A 13,592-nucleotide genomic window follows, 5' to 3' on the forward strand; every position below is an offset into this window, starting at 1 on the left:
AGAAGCTGGCCTGGAGCTTTCTATCGGATCGATTTTTCTCTTATCATAAAAAATTTACATTTTTCATTTACATTTGGCAAAGTAATCTCATCACAAGGTCTAGTTATTCTTCTGCTCCTGCTTTTACAACCAATCTGTTTGCTGTGCTGCAGTGAACTCTGGTACATTTATGTGTTTTGGTTGGTTCATTAATGCTGCTGTGAAAGCTGTAAACCGACAGTATCTGAAAATAAGGGTCTTGTCTCAAAGACTCAGTATATCAAACTGAGTGTAAATGTACTGTTGCAATGTTGTCCAATAAAGTGATGTTATTGTTTAGTACATCTAAAAAGATACTCTTTTTGTATAATAAAACCTATAATAAAGACTTTTGCAGAAATAAGTAATCTAAACAAACTTAAATTAACCTGATTAATCCTGAAACATCCACAGGTACATTCACATGTGAATTTTGACACAGTCTCCCTCTAAAGGCAATGCTGGACCCACCTTAAGGTTTTATTTTATGTCCATCAGTGCAACAGTTCTCTCGTATTGTGTAGTTGTGCAAATAAGAAACACAGTTTATATGTTTTTATGACTTTTGCTGCTAATGCTATAAGCCCCTGTATTGCAGCACTGAAAATATTCTTAGTTGTTTGAGGGAAATCAACTTTTAAGCTCTACTTTCTATGGAGTTTCTATGCAAGCCTGGACAAAAGTGTCTGCCAAATGAATGCAATGTAATGTGATATCTTACATTGTGTTTGGATGTTTGTCTTCGGATCAGTCAATCTTTATAGCCACATTTTGCACACTTTCCTCTGTCCTCCTCTTCCTCCACACAATCACTCATCTTGTGGACTTCAGTCAGTCTGAGAGCTAAACCAGAAACACTGATTGTGAGCTCAGGACACAGGATTCATTCAAAACACGTCCGCACAAGTCTCACGTCCTGTACTGAGGGAACAGGAATTACCAGTCTCAATACATACTCAAATTAAAGCATACAGAACAAAGTCAGAACTTCAGCTGTAAAACTAGGATGTGATTGCTGTCTTTAACAGCAGTGTAACTTACTCAGCTAATAATATGCTGACACTTTACATACTTTACTTTATGTTTTTGGACAGCAAATTAGTGTACTGCATTACTGTAGTATTTTAATTAATTTAAACTCAGACCTGTTAATACCAGAGACGATATAATAAAAGGTGTCAGAACACAAACCATAACCAACTGTGATAGCTGTCAAACCATTGTTGTTTTGTGTCAAATGTTGTGTTATTAATAAACAGTGGCAGTGACATGAAAACATGGTAAAAATGTTGTTAAATTAAGGTCATGAAAGAGAAGTCTTGTTGAAGTCTCTACACTATGGTATTGTTTTTTTCTAGCACCAGTTGTGTAGTAATATCAACAGGAGCAGTAAGAAGAATACTTGCAGTTATAGCAACAGTTGCAGTGATACTAATATCACTCTAGGGTGTAATTTCACTGGGGACAGGGGGGACATATCCACCCTACTTTTCAAAATCCCATTTGTGTCCCCCCTACTTTCAAATTTGTTTTTTATGATTATTTTTTAGCCGTACAGCTCCTTGATCTCCATGGACAATCTCTGTGTTTTCATCTATTCCTACATGGTCTAAAGTGGTCTACATATGAAAAAAAACAGTGAAATCTGCCTTTATTGCATTTTCACAAATAGAATAAAGCTTTCACAATTCTGAAACTGTCTTTTAAAGAGACTTTGACCTCTCTGAGATCATCCAGTCCGGATTTTACCAGTCTAGGTAGGTGGTACTATACTTTATGGCGCAATATATCATTATGACCAACTTCATTATTTTCTGGATTTTGTATCACCATAGTCCCTAAATGTATGTATAAAATACAGGAAATGGGATTCAAATCAAAACATTTTTATGGCAGAGGACCCCCCAGATCCCTTGTTGTAAACCTGGTAAACCTTGGTAAGGAAGACAATGATTTGGTAAGAAAAACCCTGCTTTTGTAACAGGAAAAACAGCTACAAAATGTCCCAACATCTCTCTAAAACTATGCGTTTTTGTCGGTTGAAACAGGAAGTGAACAGTGCTCTGCTGATTTTGCAGCCTTCTGCCACTCCTCTCTATGATGTTTTCGCAACCTCTGACTGAGTCTCTAGCCAACCGCTCAACCCTTCAACTCCTCTTCTTCCTTCTCCAAATTACATTGTAACTGACTGTATTATGAAAGTGTTAGAGTTACTTAAGAAATGTTAGTTAAGTGCAGACAAAATACTTTTGAGTTGAAGTACTGACATTTTTATGTCAGTTTAGAGGCTGTCCGTAACCTGTAGTATTAATGCGCAGGAAATAGCACCCCTGAAATTGGCTGGGAGCTGAGTGGGGATTATCCAGTATGCTGTATCACTACGCTTAAAAAAAGTTGCAACACAACCAGTTCACGTCTCATCGCTTGCTTGGCACAGGAAGTAATGTATGTTGATGTATAGAGATTTAACATTTGCGTATTTTTGCAAAAATGTACAATACCAACATTTTATTCTTGTGACTGAGCTGCAGATAAACTATTAACTCTGACTGTGAACTAAGAACAAAAGATTCAAGACACAAGTCTGTACAAGTCACACACTCAGCGAGAGAACAGGAAGTTCTCTTTAGCTTTAAACATTTTTTAAACTCTCCTACCTTGACACAGCTCTGCTTCTTGACTCAAAACGAACACAAAATAGAATATTTTTTTTAATTCATGAGTGAAAATAAAGATTTAGATCATTTCTCCCAATATTGTGGCAAATTCTGAAAAAGTACTTTGAATATAAAACAAAATTGGCTCCAACACACTTCTACCCTCTACAGTCCTCAGGGAGACCGCTGACTCGAGACTTTGAGCACAGATAGTTATATGACATTAACACTCACCTTCTGTTCTCTTCCTCCTGTTCTGCTCACTCTAAAATGTAATGTGAATTGACTGCATTATTTTCCTGTGTTTCCTCCTAGCTGCTCCTCCTCTCTACATCTCCTGTGGTGTACATACATAAGTTTAAGGAAATACATATTAAAGAGATTACTCTATTTCAACATATATATTTGTTGATTTGATTTGTTTTCATTGACATATTTAAATTCCATACATTATTGAAATGTTGAGTAGTCTTTTAAACCATTAAAATTGGGTGATGGTATGATCAGAGTTCACATCTCCACACATCTCTTTGACTTCACTTCCACACTCTATTATTGTCTAAAAGGCAATTGGCTCATAAAACAAAGGTTCCTACCTGTATATCATCTTTGTGCAGCCTAATGCTACAGTAATTTGGGCAAGACACTTAACCCCTAATTGCTCCCGTTGCTGTGCCAACGGTGTATGAATGCGAGTGAATGGGTAGTTTCCTCCTGATGTGCAGGTTGGCACCCTGCGTGGTAGCTGCCTGCCATCAGTGTATGAATGTGTGTGAATGAGTTGTAGTGTAAAGCGCTTTGAGTGGTCGAAAAGACTATGATTTACCATCATAGTCAACAACTTATACAATAATGCTGGTTTAAATACTTAAAGTCGATATGAACAGGAACATGTTCAGAGGCTGTAATCTCTTCTGCAATAAAACAATATGACGAATTCAAAGGCAGCAGACTCAATAATATTTCTGTACTAATGCAAATAGGCTGAGAATGAACAAGCTGTGGACAGAATGTTTAGTCCTGGGTGTATCCAGTAGCTGGTGTACATTCAAAACACCTAAAAAAATCAATCCAATGAGAACTTAAGAACAAATAAACTTTATTTACCACCACCAGGCATGAACTATATATGTCTTTATATCTGACAACTTGTGTTACAAAGGAAACAGGTGAGACACACTGTGGATATCAGGAGATGTGAGTTAGTAATAGCAATAAAACAATCAATTGCACTATTCATCAAAAAACAACAAAGCTGAACTGAAACTAAGCACTAATATAAATGGTTATTGACCTACAGGCTGATTGCTGCATTTTTTTTTAACTGAAAGATATAAAGAAACATTATCTGGAAATAGCTGGAATACTGCATCATTACACATGGTGGCGCTGCAACACAAAAAAGATCAACAGATACAGACGATCACAGATTTGGTAGTAAAGACACAGGAGATTTCAGTTTTAGATCACATTAACAATTAAATATGAAGACATGATTTTTAGAAGTCTTCCTAAACAAGCTCCTGCTGGAGATGATCCAGATGGACCAAAATCCAGACTCAGGTCCAGGAGGAGGATGGAGGAGTTGGTTGAGTGGAGGAGTGTCAGTGTGTCTGCAGAGACTGTGTAGAAGGACAGAGCAGCAGCAGATCAGTCCAGATCCACTGATGGTACTCTGTCAGATCCAGAGGAACACACAGGGATGATGGTGGACTTGACTGTGTGTCTGACAGTGGAGCTGTTCTCAGATCAGTTCAGACTGCAGCACTGAGAGTCATCTCCACTTCTTCTGATTCCTTTCAGTCACTGCTGGATGAAGCTCTCCTCTCCTCTCTACCTCCCAGTAACATGAGCCAGTCACAGCCTCTCTACACACAAGCTGCTGCTGCTTCAACCTCTCTGGATCATCAGGACACAGCTGATCCTCTCTCAACACACTCCTGGATGTTCACCCATCACTTCCAGCTGATGAGAGAAGAAGAAAAAACAGAGGTGATAAATCAGTGTTTAGTGAGGCTCAGTTCATCAGCTGTCAGTCAGTTATGCAGCACACCCAGTATAAAGAGCAGCAGGGACTTCAGTCCTGTTCAGACCAGAAGTGGAACAGCTGTGCAGCGTAGCTTGCTTTCTTTCAGCTCTCATGTTAACGTGTTGGAGTGAACACACTGAGCTCCAAGCTCACACACCTGCACACACTTTTACTATCAAGTGTGTTTCCTCTGCAGATTTCACTGAAGTACACAGAGGAAATAAAGTGCTGAGAGTCATGAACACATCATTACTGCAGAAACACTTTAGTGATACATTTACTGTTGTTACATGTGACCTGCTGTTACATTTAAACCCAGAGTTTATGTGCTGATGAAGATCTTTTCTGCATTTCAAATATCATGTGACAAATAAACATGGAGCCTGTCAATGAAATTATTTAAGTGAAATTAAATAAGTGATGGACAGATATAAAGATTGTATTCCTGGACTTCAGCAGAGGTTCTGGTCTGTATAAAGACCACATGGTTACTAAAACTAATGATGTTTCTCTGAAATCAGAGCCAGTGAATTGCAGGCTGCAGTCAGACTGATCGTAGGGCTCTTACAAAAATGAACTGATCAATTGTTTAGTGTTGAAATGAGAAAATAAACATTTTTCGGATCCAGATTGGCTGACTGTTTTCTCTCTCTCTCTCTCTCTCTCTCTCTCTCTCTCTCTCTCTCTCTCTCTCTCTCTCTCTCTCTCTCTCTCTCTCTCTCTCTCTCTCTCTCTCTCTCTCTCTCTCTCTCTCTCTCTCTCTCTCTCTCTCTCTCTCTCTCTCTCTCTCTCTCTCTCTCTCTCTCTCTCTCTCTCTCTAATCCTGATGCCTGTCACCATTCTCCTCTCACAGCTTCACTGAGGAAAGCAGCACTGAGAAGGTTGGAGCTTCACCAGGAAATACTGGATCTTTGCTTTGATACTGACTGTGTTTAATACAAAACTGCTGAAACCAACACAGACTGACTCCAACTCTTTACTGACCTCAGAGTCTCCAGTCTGCAGTCTGGATTTTCCTTAAGATCACACAACAGCTTCATGTCTGAATCTTTCAGCTTGTTTCCTCTCAGATCCAGCTCTCTCAGATGGGAGGGGTTGGACTTCAGAGCTGAGGCCAGAGAAGCACAGCTGACCCCTGACAAACTGCAGGACTTCAATCTGAATATAGAATAAATCATGTAGATAAAATCCATTAAAATCCTTCAGATCCATTCAAGTTTTAAGTATAATTCAAGATTATTATGTCTGAATCAATGAGCTTTTCCCTAAAATGAGCAGATTGACTTTGTCATATTGCTATTGTGGATCATTATGTCTGCCTTCTACAGACATCATTGAATACATCACCACCAGAAAATTAATGGTTTTCCTCCTAATGAGGAGGTCTTTAATATAAAAGACAATATTCCTAAAAACACAATTAAAGACTTGACCTTTTTCCCCATTATGTTAACAGATTTGAGTTTCACGTATGTATCAAAAATTACAAACACTAAATTCACTCACAGAGAATTGTCCAATAATATCTAGTGTTTTCTCACAAATATCAGATCCTTTCAATTGACTACAATAGACTAAATTCAAAGTGAAACCAATTGTTGAGGAATTTTAGACTCAACATTTTAATGATTTCTGAAAAACAAATTAATTCTGAAAATGTATTTAAAAACTGGGTACATACAAGATGTACAGGAGAAAAACACAGTCAGTGATCTTACCTCAGAGTCTCCAGTCTACAGTTTGGATTCTCGAGTCCAGCAGATATCAGCTTCACTCTTAAATCCAGCATGTAGTTTTCACTCAAGTCCAGCTCTCTGAGATGGGAGGGGTTGGACTTCAGAGCTGAGGCCACAACTTCACAGTGAATCTCAGAGAGTCCACAGCCAACAAGCCTGCCATTACAAATAACATAACATTTAAATATGCTAAAATATTAAAAGTCTTGCCTCTCGTCTTTCTCTTCTCTGCTCTACTAGGTTACAACGTCAGTGTAACTTACAAACAAAACTTGAAATTCTGCATCAGTGCATCTCTAATGTAAAGTGATACAGACTTTACAGTAGGCACTAGACACCTATACTACACATTATTGTAATATTGATATGATTTAATATTGGCTTTATAATTTTGATACTTTGTTTCTAAATCACTCTCGATACTATAAAATGTTCCCCTAAAATGTTCATCTTTGTCACATGTACAAGGGGAACACCATTTCAAACCCTGCCTCTGGACAGACAACAGGAAGTATCTAAAACCTTTTGGACTTCAGCACCTGGACATGAGATGTGTGTGTGATCTGCAGTGACTGATTTATAATGTTGATAGTCACATCTGGACTTACCGAGCCTTTCTGCAGTTCCTCACAGCTGGGATGAGTCTGTGTTTTCCTGGCTGAAATGTGTTGTACTTCTTCAGGTCCAACTCATCCAGAACCTCCTCTGACATCTGCAGCATGTAGGCCAGAGCTGAGCAGTGGATATCAGAAAGTTCCTTCTCTGATCTGTTCTCTGACTTCAGGAACTCTTGAATATCCTGATGTACTGAGCAGTCGTTCATCTCCATCAGACAGTGGAAGATGTTGATGCTTCTGTCAGGAGAGATTCCATGGGTATTCATCTCCTTCAGGTTTTTGCTGGCTCTCTCGATGGTTTCTGGACTGTTGTCTGTCTGATCCAGCAGACCTTCTAAGAGACTCTGGTTGGACTCCAGAGAGAGGCCATGAAGGAAGCGGATGAACAGGTCCAGGTGGCCATTTTCACTGTTCAGAGATTTGAAAGTAGCTCTCATTAGGAAGACATCAAGGGATGATTCACTGTAGTAATTTCCCAGGAAGTCCCGCAGTACCTTTGTGTTGCCATTGGTGCAACAGTGGTACATGTAGACTGCAGCCAGAAACTCCTGAACACTCAGATGAACAAAGCTGTAGACTGTTTTCTTGTAGATCACCTTCTCTCTTTTGAAGATCTCTGTACATACTCCTGACAACACAGCCTCTGTGACATCAAGACCACACTGCTTCAGGTCTTTCTGGTAGAACAGGATGTTTCCTTTCTGCAGTTGTTCAAATGCCAGCCTCCCCAGCTTCAGAAGAACTTCTCTGTCAGCCTCCGTCAGCTCCTCTGGACTCGTCTCATGTCCCTCTTCATACTTGTTCTTCTTCCTCTTTGTCTGAACCAGCAGGTAGTGTGAGTACATGTTAGTCAGGGTCTTGGGCAGCTCTCCTGTCTGGTCTGTAGACAACATGTCCTCCAGGACTGTAGCAGTGATCCAGCAGAAGACTGGGATGTGACACATGATGTGGAGGCTCCTGGATGTTTTAATGTGTGAGATGATTCTGCTGGACTGCTCTTCATCACTGAATCTCTTCCTGAAGTACTCCTCCTTCTGGTCGTCAGTGAAGCCTCGTACTTCTGTTACCCTGTCAACAAATGTCAGAGGGATCTGATTGGCTGCTGCAGGTCGGGTAGTTATCCAGATGAGAGCCAAGGGAAGCAGATTACCTTCGATGAGGTTTTTCAGCAACACGCTGACTGATGACTTCTGTGTGATATCAGACACAACCTTCCTGTTCTTGAAATCCAGTAAAAGTCTGCTTTCATCCAGGCCGTCAAAGATGAACAGAACTTTACAGACAGCGAGCTTCTCTGCTGTGAGCTTCTGTAATGTTGGATGGAATTCATGGATCAGCATGATCAGACTGTACTGCTCATGTTTGATCAGGTTCAGCTCCCTGAATGGAAACAACATCAGCAGAATGATATCTTGGTTTTCCAAGCCCTCTGCCCAGTCCAGAGTGAACTTCTGCACTGAGAAGGTTTTTCCAACACCAGCGACGCCACTCGTCAGAACGACTTTGATGATGTGTTTCTTTTGGCCAGGTAAGACTTTAAAGATGTCGTGACACCTGATTGGAGTGTCAAGGAGGGTCTTCATCTTGGAAGCTGTTTCAAGCTGCCTCACCTCATGTTGGGTATTAACCTCTTCACTCTTTCCCTCTGTGATGTATTGCTCAGTGTAGATGCTGTTAAAGAGGATTTTACTTCCTGTTTCATCAGTTTCGTCAGTCGCTTGTTGATATCTCCTGGTCAGACAGAACTTATGTTCACATGACACCACCTGCTCATTACCAGCTGCTGAAAGAGAGGAACAACACAGATCTGAACAACTATCAGTATGTTTTCATGCACTTTCCTAACCAGGATACTCAGAGAACCCAGGTTACTTTAGTAATCCAGGGACGTGTTAACATACACAGCAGTAACCTGGTTACAGTAAATCTGTGTGTACAAGCAATACATCTGAGATCAGATTTTTCCTCCACAATGAACTTATTCTCAAAGCATGTCTTTATTATTTTACCTGACAGTGATAAAAGACATTTGTTAGTCATGTTTTTTTTTACTTGTTTTGTTCTGTGTGTCTGAGTCAGAACTTTTCCTGACAACCTGAATGTGTCTGAATTTAACAAACAGTAAAATGTTAAGTGGTGGAAACAACTTATTATCTAGATTCTAGAGCAAACCTTGTGTTAGTTTCTACTTTAAATACGAGGATGAATCCCCCTGTGCAATGATTTCTCTGTTCACTCAGCTGCTCCACTTTCCTACAGCTTACAGTCTATGTTCATGGTATGTGCTTACATGACAGAAAAATTGGCATTATCCAGGAATAATGTTTTCCACAGTTAGACACACTAAATTCAATAACCCAATGGCGACCCACCAAATTATAATTCAACCTCCAGGATGTGAGTACTAGTATATCTCAGAGCTGCCAATGTCCATTGATCAGTGGTGGAGATATTGCCAAATTTACTATGGGCATTGGTTTGCGTAGTTATGTTTGTATGGTTCTGTTATTATATTGTCTGACTTTACATGTATGTGTCCCATAACATTTGAACCCCTGCAATTTAGGTACTATGTGTTAAAGTGTATCTCCCATTCAGTTCTTTCTATATTAATGTAAACCTTAACCTACTCAAATTAAAGCTGAAGCTTTTATGTAGTATCAGTTTTCTCTTTTAATTGAATGTGCTGAAGAACAAATAAACTGTGCAACTGTCCAAATTCTTTCTGCCTGGACTTTATCTAGAATTATGAAAAAGATTTAGACATAGACTGTTTCTCCTCACAGATCTGCTGTCTGGAAGTGATGCTATGTTTGTCTCTTTCTGTAACTGACCTTCTGCTCCTGAGCCGATGGTTGGCAACTTCGTCACCAGATCATTCCTGCTGATCTTCTTTAAAACACTCTTGGTGACTTCCACAGCTCCAGTAAATTCATATTTCTGCACCATCAGATCCACCACGTTCCATCTCTCTGCCTTCGACAGCGGGCTCTCTTTGATGGGTGGGACGTCGCCCACCTTTTCATACTTCAGGGACCACTTGAAGTTCTCAAATTCATTGTCTGTTAAATCGTCCAGAATGTTGAGGAGGTCCATCTCCGTCATCTTGGCTCTCTGGTAAAATCAGAGAACACCGTTAAGAACACAGTTGCCTTTCAGTCTGTCTGCCAATCTGACTGATCTGACAGAAAGCCACAGTTTAGCCGCAGTCATTTAAGTGTCAGAGAAACTCGAGTTTTAAATCCATTTAGCCACAAGCATTTATTATTCAAATTTCAACTGAGGGTGCTAAAATTAGGGGGTTCAATACATGCGTCTGCACCCTCATAGAACCAGGCCTCACCACTGAGGAGGTACATTTACAAACATTTACAATAAAATAAAGAAAGTTGTCATTGTTTGCTATGATAGATGATCCATCGATAAAGAAGCCATTGTCTGTCTCTTAAAAAGTGGACATGTTAGGCTATATCACTACCTATTTTGTCACATACCGTTGTGCTAGAATGGCAATCTGTTTTTTGGTAATGGATTATGTCCTACTTTAAACCACACCCGAACTCTCCGTTTGAGAAAGAAGGTTGATCATTAACCAGGAAGTTATGATCAGGATCTAATACACAATACTTGTTAGCAGATTTATTCATTGTTGGTTTGGCTCTGCACATGAGATTAGTCAAAAAAGAAGAAAAATACAGAATATATCCAGGTTTATAAGGCCATGTCCACTGTGTGGTGCTATTGCTCAACATCTTAATTAACCTTTGAAACTAACACTCCTCATTCAGGCTGTTATGTGTTCATTTCAAGGTTCAAGTTTCATTTTTTATTGTCATTATGTAATAGAGGAATGCACAATGAAATGTAGCTGAGGTAGGCCCCTGCACACACTGTTCATAGACCTCTTCCTCCATACAAACACTCATCCTGTCAGTCCAAGAGGTAACCCAGTAAATCTGATATTAGAAAACCAAGATTCAAAAGAAGCAAGTCTGTTCAAGAGTTATACTGAAACAATACCAAGCAAATACCACACATGAACAAGTTAGTACATCCCTGTTTTCTCTCAGTCTTTTTGTATCTACAGAAGTTCATCCTGACTCTTCTTCCCTCTACAATCCTCAGATACCTGGCTCAGACAGTAAAATAATAATAATGTTGTGTTAACACCAGTGTTGGGGAGTAACTAGTTACATGTAATGGCGTTACATAATTTAAATACAAAATAAATATAAGCGTAACCCTTTACAGTTACTGATGAAAATGTTGATTACAAAGGAGGTTTCATCTGAAGTCACACTTTTAAGATTTTGGTCAGGAGGGTTTTTTCCTAATTTTTTTAATATTTAAAATAAATCATGACGTGGGCTTATTTGGAGCACATATGAGCTTAAATGGAGTCACAGTACCAATTAAACCCACTTTATTCATCAAATATCTTTATTTTATATTCCAAAATCTACATGAACTAATGAATACATTTTACAATGAGAGATAAATGTTGATTTATAAGAAATGATCTCCCTTATAAATCATGTCAGTATCCATGAAAAACAGCTGGACTTAGATTTTGGTGCTTAATGGGAATATTTACCCTAACAGCTGATCTTAGTTAGTTAGTTAGTTAGGGAGGAAGGAAGGAAGGAAGGAAGGAAGGAAGGACAGATGAGGGAAGGAAGGAAGGAAGGACAGATGGAGGGAAGGAAGGAAGGAAGGACAGATGGAAGGAAGGACAGAAGGAAGGAAGGAAGGACAGAAGGAAGGAAGGAAAGAAGGACAGAAGGAAGGACGGAAGGAAGGAAGGACAGATGGAAGGGAACATTTACACTAACAGCTGAAAACATTGGTTAGAAAATTAGAAAAGTCATCAAATGTATTAAGTTACATTACTTTGATGAAGTCATTGAAATAGTTACATTACTTATTACACTTTAAACAGAGTAACTAGTAATCTGTAACCTATTACATTTCCACAGTAACCTTCCCAACCCTGGTTAACACTCACCCTGCCTCAGATGTCAGTATTTCCTCCTTCTGCTCTGTCCATCATCCTGAAATGCAGTCTGAAGTAACTAATTGAACACTTTTAGTACCAGAGCTCCCTCCCAGTTCTCACCCAACTGGATCACCTGGTCAGTGCTGCCCCTCCCCCCTCAACACTTACATAGCTGCAAACTCGAATGGGTAGAAAATGTTGCTTAAGAGTGGGTGGATTTAAAGGTCTGAACCAAGGAAGTAGTAAATGCAGTAAAGTTCATCCTGACTCTTCTTCCCTCTACAATCCTCAGATACCTGGCTCAGACAGTAAAATAATAATAATGTTGTGTTAACACCAGTGTTGGGGAGTAACTAGTTACATGTAATGGCGTTACGTAATTTAATTACAAAATAAATATAAGCGTAATCCTTTACAGTTACTGATGAAAATGTTGATTACAAAGGAGGTTTCATCTGAAGTCACACTTTTAAGATTTTGGTCAGGAGGGTTTTTTCCTAATTTTTTAAATATTTAAAATAAACCATGACGTGGGCTTATTTGGAGCACATATGAGCTTAAATGGAGTCACAGTACCAATTAAACCCAATTTATTCATCAAATATCTTTATTTTATATTCCAAAATCTACATGAACTAATGAATACATTTTACAATGAGAGATAAATGTTGCTTTATAAGAAATGATCTCCCTTATAAATCATGTCAGTATCCATGAAAAACAGCTGGACTTAGATTTTGGTGCTTAATGGGAACATTTACCCTAACAGCTGATCTTAGTTAGTTAGTTAGTTAGTTAGGGAGGAAGGAAGGAAGGAAGGAAGGAAGGAAGGACAGATGAGGGAAGGAAGGACAGATGGAGGGAAGGAAGGAAGGAAGGACAGATGGAAGGAAGGACAGAAGGAAGGAAGGAAGGACAGAAGGAAGGAAGGAAAGAAGGACAGAAGGAAGGACGGAAGGAAGGAAGGACAGATGGAAGGGAACATTTACACTAACAGCTGAAAACATTGGTTAGAAAATTAGAAAAGTCATCAAATGTATTAAGTTACATTACTTTGATGAAGTCATTGAAATAGTTACATTACTTATTACATTTTAAACAGAGTAACTAGTAATCTGTAACCTATTACATTTCCACAGTAACCTTCCCAACCCTGGTTAACACTCACCCTGCCTCAGATGTCAGTATTTCCTCCTTCTGCTCTGTCCATCATCCTGAAATGCAGTCTGAAGTAACTAATTGAACACTTTTAGTACCAGAGCTCCCTCCCAGTTCTCACCCAACTGGATCACCTGGTCAGTGCTGCCCCTCCCCCCTCAACACTTACATAGCTGCAAACTCGAATGGGTAGAAAATGTTGCTTAAGAGTGGGTGGATTTAAAGGTCTGAACCAAGGAAGCAGTAAATGGTGACAGGGCAAATAAGGCTTAGATTGGTAATGATCTATAGCTCAGTTCAACAGCTTCTCTTGCATCACAATATCAATCAAATCATATGGGTGTCATATTTTTCATTGAATACTGTGAGTACTATGAGTTT

The sequence above is a fragment of the Scomber scombrus genome, chromosome 20, assembly GCF_963691925.1.
Source record: "Scomber scombrus chromosome 20, fScoSco1.1, whole genome shotgun sequence".
In the NCBI taxonomy this organism is placed as follows: Eukaryota; Metazoa; Chordata; class Actinopteri; order Scombriformes; family Scombridae; genus Scomber; species Scomber scombrus.